This window comes from Syngnathus leptorhynchus, chromosome 9 (assembly GCF_054491065.1).
Source record: "Syngnathus leptorhynchus isolate UIUO chromosome 9, UIUO_Slep, whole genome shotgun sequence".
Classification (NCBI taxonomy): domain Eukaryota; kingdom Metazoa; phylum Chordata; class Actinopteri; order Syngnathiformes; family Syngnathidae; genus Syngnathus; species Syngnathus leptorhynchus.
In genome coordinates, this window is record NC_141203.1 from 12,451,706 (window position 1) to 12,464,169 (window position 12,464).

Sequence of the window (12,464 nt, forward strand, 5' to 3'; positions counted from 1 at the left end):
TAAAGTTAGAACCGCTGCAGAGGCTTTTCGAGGCGACCCGTCTGTTTCCTGATGTTATTCTGGATAGCAGCAGTCTGGTCCGTCTGGAGGATCCGGAGCGGAGCGCCAGACTGGGCCCAGGGTGTGTCGGCGTTGTGGTTGGAAACGCCGCGTGCGTTGCCTGCCTGCCTATGTAGTTTGAACTGTTTCTGCTGGCCAGAAGATGACAACAATAATAACTTTCCAGACTTTTCCTTTCTTTTCCGTGTCCTGTCCGTAAGGTGACGTCAGACACGAATTTTACAGCCTGCTTTAAGAAAAAACATCATGCTAAATTGATGGCGCTATTAACAGAAGTAGTATCGGTAGGACGCCATGACTAGAGGAAGTTCCAGTATCAAAAGTATTAGAAGCTAATCTGAGAAGTTGAAGTAAACACTGAGGAATCACTCTGGGGATGGTTGTGGGCCGCCATTTGCCTATCCCTGATATACAACAAAAATTAAATAGCAAGAACCAGGCAAGCACGCCCAAAACAACATTACTGCTACTTAGGGAGCCTCCCACAAGTGCCTGAACAAAATAGATGTTTTGGTTTCAGACCCTTCTGGAGAATCAGACAGACATGCCATGATAGGGAGGAGACACAAGACAGAAAAGCAGACGTCTGAGCCTGGCCACTGTCCTCTTACACACACACACACACACACACACACACACACACACACACACACACACACACCCACACACACCCTGTGACCTGACTAATCAGATTAGTGCGGTGTGCCTGCAGAGTTGACATGCTGCTGACGTGCCGCCATGTGCTCTCCTACAACTACTACTACTGTTGTTGTTGTGATGTCACGCTATGGTTGAGAAAACAGTGGACAAATGATTTGAGCCTTCTCAGGTTGGAATTTCTATCTCTCAGATATGAGTGCACGTTGCATCAATTTGACCCAACTTTCTCACAAACGTAAGTAGTGCTCCAACTCGGGTGTGAGCCCGACGGCAGTTTTACGTCAATTTAAGTCCACAGCAGAGGGCGCTATCGAGATCAAATGCTAGCCACTTGAAATTGATTTATTCTTATTTCACAAATGTAATATTGTGTTTGGACTGGTCCATTAAGAACCCAAATTGAAAGCTCGACGGGGCTCTCAAGCTCTCAGCTGGAGGATCCAGACGCGGAGCCAGCAAAGCTAATCAACGCGAGATAAGTTTGTTAGTCTACTTCCGCGCGAGTGTCAGTCAGCCGTCACGTTCTCAGCATCGGTCTCGTATCGCATCCGAGAGGTCAGGAGCCAAGAGGTCTAAAGCCCGCATTCCACCTTGGGAGGGGGGGGAGGGGGGTCCGGGACCACCAGGTGAAACCTGCACGGCGACCTAAGGTTAGGACGTCTCGACTTGTTCCCACCAAATTCATGTCAGATAATAAACAAAAAGTTCAGAGGTCGCATCGAGGAAGCTTTGCATGCTGATCTTGGGATTTGGGACGGAGGCAGGGGGGCTCCCTAATATTTTGAAGCAAACACAACATGGCTTCTTCATTTCACTGGCACACATGTCGGATTGAGCTGGCAGATCTTGGGCGGGGGGGGGACAAACGTTTGGGCTCAAGGACTACGTTTGATTATTTTTTAACTTGATCGACAATAAATCAATTAACCTGTTAATGTAGAATGAATATATGTTTATGTCAAATTGTGGGAAATAGTTTTGATGAGTGAAAACCGATTTAATTTGACCTAAAGATGACGACGTCATCATAAAGCTCCTCCGTAATTGTCTTTATGAGGTTGCGCACTTGGAATACGCTCACATGCTTAAGTGTTGCTATTTTCAAAGGTGTTTGCAAAGTGTGACAGAGCACCGCAGGGGGTCAAGTGCGCCGTCATGACATGAAATGAAAACATACGGCGCAAAGCCAAGTAAGGAGAATAACAGCCCTGGCGTGGTGCCATTGCCTGCACTCCCACACATCTGGATGTGTGTGTGTGTGTGTGTGTGTGTGTGTGTTCATCACAACAAAGTCCTGACGTGAATCCCAGTGGCCACAAACATCAGATTAGAGAACCGTGCCTAATATTTTTGTCCAACTCGACAAATGCGCCAAATATTTGGCAGCATAAATTGACTTTAGCCAGCACATCTTTTTTTTTTTTTTTCCTGCGATTCGTCTCGATAAACACGCGTAAATGTCATTAAGCTGCCAAAGCAAGCAGTCCAACCGGGGCCGTTCCAACAGTTCCACGAGCTCGGAGAATACCCAACCTGCGGGGATGTGATTGTTGGCCGAAGAAAGTCCAGAAATGTTCATGTTAGCATAAAAAATGCCGCTTTCATGGCTTCGGTCTGAGCAGCAGGGGGAGATACTTCTCTCACCACCACCACTCCAACAAGTGCCAAGGGGCGTCTCATCAAACGCTGCATCGCTTCCTTACGTGCTTCACTTCCACCCGAAGCCCCTCCCCTAGTCCGCTTGTACAGGGGTCAGTCGGACTTAATCCCCCGGCCTCTTACAGCTGACCTAATACCTCCCGCCGCCACCCTGAAGTCTCAGACTTCACAACCCGCCGAGTCACCGCATCCCGTCTGAAGGTCTAACGGGGCTCAAGTCGAAGCCTCGAGTCAGAGCCCACCTAGCACCGGATAATATAGGTCAGAGAAACTCTTTTTGTTATTTCCAGGAACAAGCGGTCTGTTGACTACCGGGACAGGTTCATAGTCCAGTCGAGGTCTGGAGTCAATTAAGTCCGAGTGAAGTCACACATCTTTCCTGAAACACGTGAAATAGCATCGTGGCGTCATCAGCTGGGACGCCAATGCTTTCGAAAGTCACCAGGCTAACTCGCCATAATGATTGTAACTACATCAACGTTTGGGGAAGAAAGAAAATCATCCTCATAATATCAAAAGTGCTTAAATCAGTCATGCGAGATCAAATGCATGCCTGAATACATCACAACTGTCCGATACACACACACACACACACACACACACACACACACACACACACACACACACACACACACACACACACACACGGCTGTGCATACATGCCTAAGTGTATACACGCTACATGATCACTATTGTCTGGCATGTTATGACTTAGGAGCGGTAATGATACACCAGAAGCAGTCCAGCAAACTTAATGAAAGCTCCCCGGCTTCATATAATCACCACCGCACATGCGCGCACATGTATGTGCGTGCTTCCATAATCGAGGCCGATGACCTCACTGACCTCCTCGATGCTTAACCACGCGCAACACGCACGACCACCGCTCGGCAAGATACGGAAACGTGCCGCGTCGGTCGGAGATTTCAAAGTAAACACGATGAGAGTCCAACTAAGATGTGGGCGTTATTAGCTATGAGCACAATCCTAGCTAATATTGATATAGCGAGGTCACAAGAGGAGAAATGGATGGATGGATGGATGCCAGCCAAATTGTCTGTCAAAACATAAAAGGCCAGATTACTCGCAGCGGGTGCGGTGGAAGTCGCTTCACACATTCCTTTGAGTCTGGCGGTGACCTCACGTGGTGCCACCTGACTCTTTCCTTACTTGTTTCCCAGCCCAAAAGTCGGCCACAGGCAAGAAGTAGGTCACAACGCAAAGAGGAGGAAGAAAAAAAAAAAAAAAAAGCCTTCATGAGATTCATCCTCCTTGGAGGTAATCCCTGCTCTGGATTCATTCCATCATAAATATCCTTGAATGTGACGGATGAAAAAAAGAAAAAGAAGACATTTTCATCGCCGCGCTTCAAACGGGATTACAGAGCAGTTTCCAATTTGGATGAAGATCATCAATCGGCTTTCCTCAGATTTACACCAGCGTGTTTATGTTTAGTAAACACGGCGATAAGACTTCAACATATCCCAAATTGATCCGTACTTTGGGCCATTCAAATTCTCCAAGTCCAAAAAGCTCCCCATTTCTTCCAGTTCCACTTTTTCAGTGGAAAGCGGCGCCATTTTGTAAGCGCTTCATTTCATCACACTTGAGTGTGTTCCTGCAACTCTGTGAGATTCCCACCTCCATCACTTCCCACATGCGACCCGTGGTCATCATCACGTCACTCACCCTGAGGCTGTCAAACTCCACGCAGCTTCCAGCGCGGCCCCTCGCCATCTCTTCTTGCTTGTCCATGTCAGGAAAGTTCTCCTGAAACATTTCCCCCGGGATGGGTCTCCCGGCTTTTCTTCTCAGGTGTGGCGGAACCTGAAGTCGTGTAGATCCATTGGAAGAAGAAGGCGGAATATTCACCAGGGTGTGAAATGTTTCCCTTCGCTGCCTGCTTGGCCGTCTGGCTGGCCGATTGGTCGGGGCGTTTGGTCCCGTCCGGTCAGTTCCCCCTACCTTGCAACCTCCTCCCCCTGGCTCAGCCCACACCCAGACCAGCCTGCCTGGTCCTATTGGCTAGTCAGGTGGAGAAGGAATGAATGCGGGTGGGCTCCAAGGGGGGGGGGGTACAGAGAGGGCATAAACAAGGGGTGGGGGGGGGGCGATTGATATGCTTTATATGTGTAGGCCAGAATAATGTTGGAAAACATTTGCAAGATATTTAGCTTATGTCACATGAAAACCGGGTTGTGGAGAGTTGCAAAAAGGACGCAAAATAAAATGGATGCAAACGGAACGGTCGGCAGTCGCTGCTGTACGCCACAGCTCACACTCAAAGGCTCGCACGCAGACTAAACCAGCTGTCCGATTAAAGCGGTTCATATCTTGACATTTTCTCGTCAGTAAACGTCCACTTTTGTCCATTTCACGGCTCTTCCACGCCAAACTTAAACCATCGTCAGTGGTCCGACAGGAATGATAACAAACTCTTTGTGTTTGGATTTCAGAAGTCAAGTACGCTTTCAAGGACGTTAACTGGCGATACATTACAAACACGCTTTGACTCAGAAATGTGGGCTGATGACGCAAAAGCCTTCCTGCAAAGGGAAGGGCTGATCGTCTGATTCATTTAGCTGCGTTACAAGCTATCTTAATGACCTCGCTAGCAAAATCGATGCTCGAAAAATGGTCAGAGCACGGCAGCAACGTTTGAAGACCAAACTTAGCTCATGAATTTGACTTGAAAATTCTGCCCTCAAAGCCAGTTTTTAATTAGGTACCTGAAATTTGCTAAATGTGTCTATCATGATTAGACTGATCAAATAGGAGGCCGATTAGGATGGGTGCAGGCTTGCAAGGGGGGGGGTGACAAAAAGGACAAAAGGCCACGTAAACATCATGACCAAGCATTACAAGTCTGGGAATGAGGCGGGCGAGCTGAGAGGATTACGACTGCTCGCTGACACGCTCCAGACTTTGATCCGTCAGTCACGGCAATATGCTAACATTCGCAAAAAGTAACGGAACTAAACCAAAACGAAGTCAAATTTTCTTCGGTACAGTACTTCTCTGGATCTGAGTGATTTCATTTTTGGAATCATCAGCGAATTCGCCCGGTGTGGTCGGCCTCACGCAGGTCCGGCCGAGTGGCCGGCCAACCTCTGATCCCCGTGCCGGATTCGACTAATTGGATCATCCCGCGGCGGAGCCTTCAAAAGGCCAAAAAATCAGACAGTCACCAGAGCGAGACACAAAACGGCTAATTAGCGTCAACGAACATCACAGGACTCCCAGCAAGTCCAAAATATCTTCTTCATAACTCCCTCAGTTCAAAAACATTTTGTGAGCTCCTTCGACGCCCATGAAACGGGTTTCGTGTCCAGCATTACACGAAGACGAATTCATTTTGTAAATTTGCGGGGCCACTGGCGAGCCTGGTTAGCTTGAAACTTAATAGTGTTAAATATTGGCTAATGAGCGAACAACAGGACAGCTTTGGCTAGCGACATAGCTGCATAACTATAGCCAAAGGTTACGTCTTCGTACACTTGACTGTTTTCGTATCATTTTTGTTTCCGTGCATCTTAGTGTTAGCCCTGTTGGTACCTGCAACACATTTTGGGATGACGAAACTTTTAAAAACAAAGCTAAGGTTACTGCCCCCCCACACACACACACACGCACACATGAAAATTTTTGACAGGCAACATCATAGATCATACTCCCCTGTGCTGAAAGTATATTTCTGCGAAAGGCGATACTTCCCAAAGATCTTATCGAATTCTTGACTGACGGATATAGAACTCCGCTCTCTCTCAAAATGTGTCGAGGTTAGCGCGTGAAGGCGACCAAAACGTCAACGAAAAGTTCACGCGCATGGAAAATGAAGACAAATGATGATTTGGCAGCATTTATTAGCGACACCTTCCTGGCAATGGCGCTGCAAACTCATTTTTCACTCTGATGACTCCAAGGTCAAAGTCGTCGTTGTACTAGATGTGTCAAAAGAAAAGCTCGCCCCCACGTAAATTTTATTGCACTTAGAGTGGACTGTATCGTATTGGAATTGACACGAATTGTAAATTGAGTTTTTTTTCTTTTTCATTTTGTTATTGCAATGAATCGTGTCACGACTGCCGCTGCTCCATTATTGACATTATCTACGTCATTATTTACATGATTATTTTGCATTTGCGTCATATTCACTGGATGAGCTACGGAGAAAAAAAAAAATGGCTGCGTAACAGCTGCTAAACACACAAGGGGTTCCCGTGGATACGGCTCGGCCCGGAATACGCCGATGTGCTTTATTGACGTCCAAATATGGTCCTAAAGACATCATCCCGCCCAGAGCCGCCGTCGTCCGTCACGCCGCTGACGGCTGGACAAACACTTGAAATCACGCCATCAACGTGTCGGCTCATTCAACTCTTTGAGCGGGTTGAGGGAAGTCCCGTGCTTTCATTTTGAAATGATGGACAAGTGCATCAGTCTTTGGCTTTCTAGCTCCATCTGGGAACTGGAATGGAAATCTGTTCTCCAGCTAAGTCGTATCGCTGAGGCTCACATCTTGAAGAAAACGAGCGTTAGCCTGTAGAAAATCATCGGGGTCTCGGGCCAGATCACTTTCGCAGGAATGCGAGACACACAAGCCTTTTCTTTAGTAGGACTAATAGAAGATATTATTTTGGCTAGCTAGCAAGAAGACTTTTATAACAGCTGTTTTCTCATCTTTGTTACAACACTGCCTGAATGGCTTCCAGGGGTTCTTCAAGAAAGACCTCCTCTGAGTCATTTTGGACAATTTCGACCAAATTGAAACCTCGTATGCAACGACAACAAATTGCGAAACATCTATTTTTTTCGGAATTGTGCGTGAAGAGAACGTGGCGGTAAAATTTGATGACTTGCTGGAATCGTCAAACAAAGACGTCAATCACGATAACTTCTCTTTTAATCCCGTGAAGCCGGTTTCACAGAACAACCTGAAATTTGGTAGATGAGTAGAACCACCAAATATTCCACAGATGCCTGAAAAGACACAAGGAGACCATCTTTATTGTTTCAAGCAGACATTTTAACTTGAATATTGAAGCGTAGTAATAAATCCTTTGGAAAATTCAGTCCCTGCGGTCTGTCACATTTAGCAGCGTGAAATTTGGCAGCCACGGCAATCGGGAGTAGACCTACCCCCCCAAAAAATCTCCAAAATCTTTGAAGTCATCCATTTCACGGCCATTATTAAACATCCTTAGAATTTTTTCTTCCCCTGAAGATACAGGAAGTTTGCCATTCTGCTTTGAAGCGGCAATTGGTGTCCTTTCGGCGTCTTCATAACCAGAAAGATGACGTGATGTGGAGAAGATGGTGAGAAGTCAGGCGGCGGGCGGGGGTCAAACGCTGCTCCCCCTTGGGGCCGGCTTTGCTGGTTGAGCCGAGGCCTTCAGATTTCATTAAGCGCTTCTGTCTGTTTGTTTGTGTGTGTGTGTGTGTGTGTGTCTGTGTGTGTATGTGTGTGTGTGTGTGTGTGTGTGTGTGTGTGTGTGTGCGCTTTTTACTGCTGCCAATCAGGGGCTGTCCATGCCCAGCCAACTATGGCGGGGTCCTCCGGGGGACACGGCGTTTACGTAACGCTTGGAAGAAGAAAAGAGGAGAAGAAGAAGAAAGCAGGCAGAGGGATGAGTGTGGCTATCTTGGCCCTGTTCTTTTTTTCAATGCAGTTAAACATAATCGTGAGAGGAAAACACTTGAATTTATTCGTGTGTGTGTATGTCAGAAAGTTCGAATCACTGGCAACCAAACAAGGACATGCATGAAGGAAACTTTGTGTTGTACATTTCTCTTTTTTTTTTTTTTTTTTTTTTACAAAAGATCTAATTTAGGCCAGAAAAAATAGAATCACGCACGTTGCCAGAAAGAAGCTCGCACGAAGCCGTTGGTGTTCCGATACTTTTGTTTGTCCTGTAAGGTTCCGCCTCTCTGACCGCATGATGACGGTTTTCCTCTGCGGTGATGCTGATTAGTGGCTGGGGAGATTTATGCAGCTATTTATATCGCTTTTCATATACTATATGGACACACACACACACACACACATACGATGCGGTCAAGAAAAGCCAGGCCGGAAAGTTGACGGCGTGCCGTAAATGTTTCTGTAAAGCAAAAAAATAATCACGTTTGTTACGCAATGACTGGCTCACCTGTACGTCAGACTTGAAGAGAGAAAGCTCAAATTTAAATCGACCATTTTTTTTTTTTTTTACATTGATTTTGAATACAATTTTGGAAACATTTTTTCCGAGGTTTTCGAGGCTTTTGTTAAACTAACGCAACCAAACAAAACCTCCATGGTGTTTGATTGACTCTTTGTATCCGTAGGCGTTTGAATTTGAACCCTCTCAATCACACATTGCGGTTCACACAAACTTGACAATGAATATAATAAAAAAAAAAAAAATGACGACAGTGCGGCTTTTGGAGGCGTTTGTTGTCTATTAGAGTTCAGAAGTGCTTCCAGCCTGATAAATCCAACGCGGTGGGAACTGTGCGGTCCCGAGCTGGAACGTGGGACAGAGGATTGAGGTTTTGGATTGGGCCCCGCGTGCTTCCTTGAAGCCGGACTTTTTTTTTTTTCTCTTTGAATGAAACCTCTGGCATTTTCCAGACGTCACACTGCTTTTTGACGCCACCAAAAACCGTCTGCTTTGTGTTTAGCGCAAAGTGAAAAAATGCTTTCGTAGCTCTTCGGAAGCACCAATTCCCCCCCCCCCAAAAAAAAACCATCACGTTTGGCCTGGGAATGATGTCCGTCTCGTAAAATGCTCACCTCGCACGTCCCGCGCCATCTCGAGCCGAGTACAAAGTGTCTGCTCGTAGCTTAAGCCAAAGAATGCACCTTGACAACTACTTGTGGTATTTCCTCTACTGCTGCTATCCAAGCAGGAAAACTTGCACTTTGTGACAGCTACACATATCAAGAAGTAAAATCACATCTTTTCTGAGTCAGCAGAAAAGCGGACAGTAAATAGTCTCTTACACGTAAGTCAACCGATACGCTCCCTAAAAGCCACCAAATACTCGCAAGTTGTCTAAATACTCCAAATATTCCCCAAAGTCGCTGAGGATGAAGGACGGCACGCAGCTGAGGCGCATCCCAGCGGCGTGAGCTCATCCGCCAACACGCCGCACTCGGGCCGGGCCTTGTTTTGATGAGTGATAGGATCTTACGCTAAGTTGAGACCGGGGGAGGGAAGCACAACCCTGGAGGTTGAGCACCTGTCTCTTAAGGCGCTCAAAATACTCCCCAAACATATATTTTCCCCAAATACTCCTCAACAGTCAAAGCCAAATATTTGCACATTTTCAGTCTTCATAAAAGACCCCGGAAGTACATTTCTGACACAAACTGATCCTCCAAAAGTTACAAGTTGGGCTTGAAAGCTTAGCGGAAAGCCAGGCATGCCGTAAAGTAGTAAATGCAGCCTTGTGGAAGCTTTGGGGCCTTTGGCTCTCTGCCAAAAATCTGCGCCGGTGGTTTTGCGGTTGACCTCGGATGGAGACGGAACGGCGGCGGAACGGGGGTCTGCGTTTCCCCCAAAAAAAGAGCGACAAATAGCATAGCCCGTCGTTTTAGGCGCGTATATCCAAGGAACTCAAATGCCTCTGCAGTTTATTTATCACAGCCAAAGGACGGCTCTGCTAGCGGACTTTATAGCGCTCCGGGAAACTTTGGGGTGGAGTTTACGCTTCTGAAAACATTACAACACAGATGGGCTTGCTAAACGGAGAGCTTCATCTTTCAGCTCAGCTTAGCTTAGCGCTACGCTGGTCTGTCTGTAATCCACATGTGCAACTCATTGGTCTCCACTTATCTACGTGACAGCAGGTGGAAAAGATCGAGGAAAACAATCCGTTACCGAGGTGTCAGGAGAAGCCGATGACATCAGCGAGCGCACGTGCGCCGCCTTTGTCTCAGCTCCGTTAGCGGGCCTCCGGCCAGAAGCGTTATGAGCTCCACGAAGGAACATTGCGACACTGGCTTTGATTTGTTTTTAAGGAGTGAAAGAAAAGCAGCCCAATGTGAATCACTGTGTAAATACGCCAGCAAAGCGCGGCTAATTCTTCAGATATGCTGGCGTGATGTAGGTCAGCCAGTAATGTAAACACTCGGCGCTTTCCAGCGACCCCCCTCACGTGCCAGCAATCGGCTCGTTCCGAGCCCAAAATAACAATAAAACCACCGATTGTAATTCACTCGCGGATACTTTTTTTTATCAAACACAGACCAAAGTCTATGCGAATTCTTCTTCCACCCACCATTGTTTGAATTTGTCATGTGCGGGTGAGCGATTGTTGTACGATGGAGGAATTGACTTTGGCTCCCGGCCATTGTTGATAACAAACAGCAAGCAGCGTTGAAAAGGATCAAGGACAAAGACACATAGGTATTCTGATGAAGATTGCGTTGATGGAATATCCATGAAGCAGAACATCTACCTGCTTTCAGGCAGCGGCCATTTTGTATTCTGTCGACTGAAAATGCCTCAAGGCTCCGTTAATGACCCTCGAGGCTCACTTGTTGCCTGGCTCATGGTCAATTCAGTCAAATCAACAATATTTAGGTAACACATGGAGTGTATTTGTGAATATTTTAAATTTAGGGAGCCTTACGCTAGATTTACCGTACGTGTGTTTTAGGTAACACCGAGCTAGCAATAGCGAATGCCGACAGAGCTTTTTGACAAATGATTTAAATGTCACCTTCTGTCTCACTTTGTTGATACTGCGTCCAAGAACAAGTTCTTTGCGTCATACCTGCGGGTTTGACCTGACAGCGATGACTCGGGTGTTGCGGGTGTTGTTGATCTTTTCATGCTTGACATCCAGTCGCTGCTTCTAGCGCCACTGGTTGCTTATGTGCACACTCGACAGCTTCCTGATGTGCTTTTAAGAATAGCCTCAGTGACCTGAAAGTGGCACGCCACATGGAAACAAGCAATGCAGGCTGCCAAATGTGCACGCCGAGCTAGATCCCAGCTAATGGCTCCATTTTAGGACCATTGAATGGGAGATGCATCAACCCCATGCCATACAGCTTTTAGCATTTGTGCATGGCGTAATGGAGTACTGTACTTTACATTGACTTGACATAGGGTGGAAAAAAAAAAGGAGCAGCACGGCTGTTTGTGTCAGATGACCTGGATTTAATGGCAACACGTTAACACCATTGTTAGATTTGCCACAATTTTGGCCATCCCTGCTGCGATCGATCGACTGTCCCACCCGCTGAAGGAAATCTCCCTCGGCCTCTGATTGCCACTGAACGGAGAAATGAAGTCCGACCTGGAGATTTCCCGACGTCAGAGGTTGTTGTTGATGTTTTATCGTGGCCACATTTAGCGGCGGTGCGCTGGAAGGTTGACATTTAACTGGAAATCCCGCTGTCACTCGAGATCAATTCATTCTTTCGACCTGTGGAGGGGGATGTGTGCGGGCTGGAGAGACAAAGGCACGGAAGGGAGTCGAGGGGGTTTAATAAGACCTCATCGAGATGAGAAGCCAGGAAATAGCTGGATCACAACAATGCGGCCATGTCGGGACTAAAAGAACCGGCTAACGAGAAGCCGCCGCCTAATTAAGGCCGTCATTAATGAGCGATTAAAGTGCTCCAATACGGGGAATTATGCTCGGGTGAAAAAAGGATGGAAATGACCAGAGGATGGGCAGTGACCCACATTTGGAAGATGAGGGGAGGGGGCAAGCCCAACTGACACCCCCTCAGAGCCCCTCTGGGGGTGGCCTGCTCATTGGTTCATTACACATAGTAAACACATGTGCCCACCCACCCTCCATCATGGTACACACAGACACACACACACATTTTTTTTTTTTTTTAAACTCATTTTGAATATGATCATCATGCTCCACTGAAGATAAATGCGTCTGCTGGAATGCAGGAAGAGAGATTTACTAGAGTTGATACTTCATCTCGTGAATCATTCATTTTTCATCCGTTATGGCTCTCATCCTACCTGTGAAAGCTGAAAAGTGCAAAGCTGACAAATTTGACCACCCCCACTTCTGTGTTGGTATTAAGACATACAATGGATATCAAAAGTTTACACACCCTTGCTCAA